Source organism: Fukomys damarensis, unplaced genomic scaffold (genome assembly GCF_012274545.1).
Source record: "Fukomys damarensis isolate Sample0158 unplaced genomic scaffold, DMR_v1.0_HiC HiC_scaffold_16, whole genome shotgun sequence".
Classification (NCBI taxonomy): Eukaryota; Metazoa; Chordata; class Mammalia; order Rodentia; family Bathyergidae; genus Fukomys; species Fukomys damarensis.
Window position 1 is genome coordinate 79790174 of NW_022900928.1, and position 528 is coordinate 79790701.

The window sequence follows — 528 nt, forward strand, 5'->3', positions numbered from 1 at the left end:
CTGATCCCGCTCCGCACTGACCGGAAGCCCCCTGCACCGCGGCGGCTGCAGCGCTCACTCGGGCTCCGGGGGAAGTTGGCCGAGGCGGCTGCGGCAGGATCGCGGGTCCGGATTGCACGAACCAGCTCCGTGCTCGCCGCCTCCTACGTGCTCTACTTTCCGCCTGCTATTGTTACGGACTGTCTCCGGAGGCGAGCTTCCTCTGAAACTTGCAGAGAAAGTGTTGGATTTCCCCTTGTGCGAACTGAAGAACTGCACACCCCATCTGGATGCAGCCCACCCTACCCCCCTCTGGTACCAAAGTGCTTACTCCTCTCCAAAGTGCCATGTCTGAACTGTGCACGAGAAGCGGCTCCTGAAACGCGCGCCTGTGCCCCTGACTTGCACTTCCGTCCTCGGCCACCTTCCCGGCCCGCGCGCACGGAGCCTCCTTCGGTGGAAACCGGTTCTCCGAGGCTGGAAAGCTGAGGCTGGATTTGGGGGAGGCACATTAGACTTGGAGGAGTCTGCGCGCTCCCTCCTGCCCGC

The 528-nt window shown here is 63.4% G+C and overlaps 1 protein-coding gene across 1 annotated transcript in view; it reads left to right on the forward strand.

The window, feature by feature from the left end:
• Window positions 1–528, forward strand: part of Ntm (neurotrimin) — a 953915-nt gene that overhangs the window by 528705 nt on the left and 424682 nt on the right. The window lies entirely within an intron of this gene.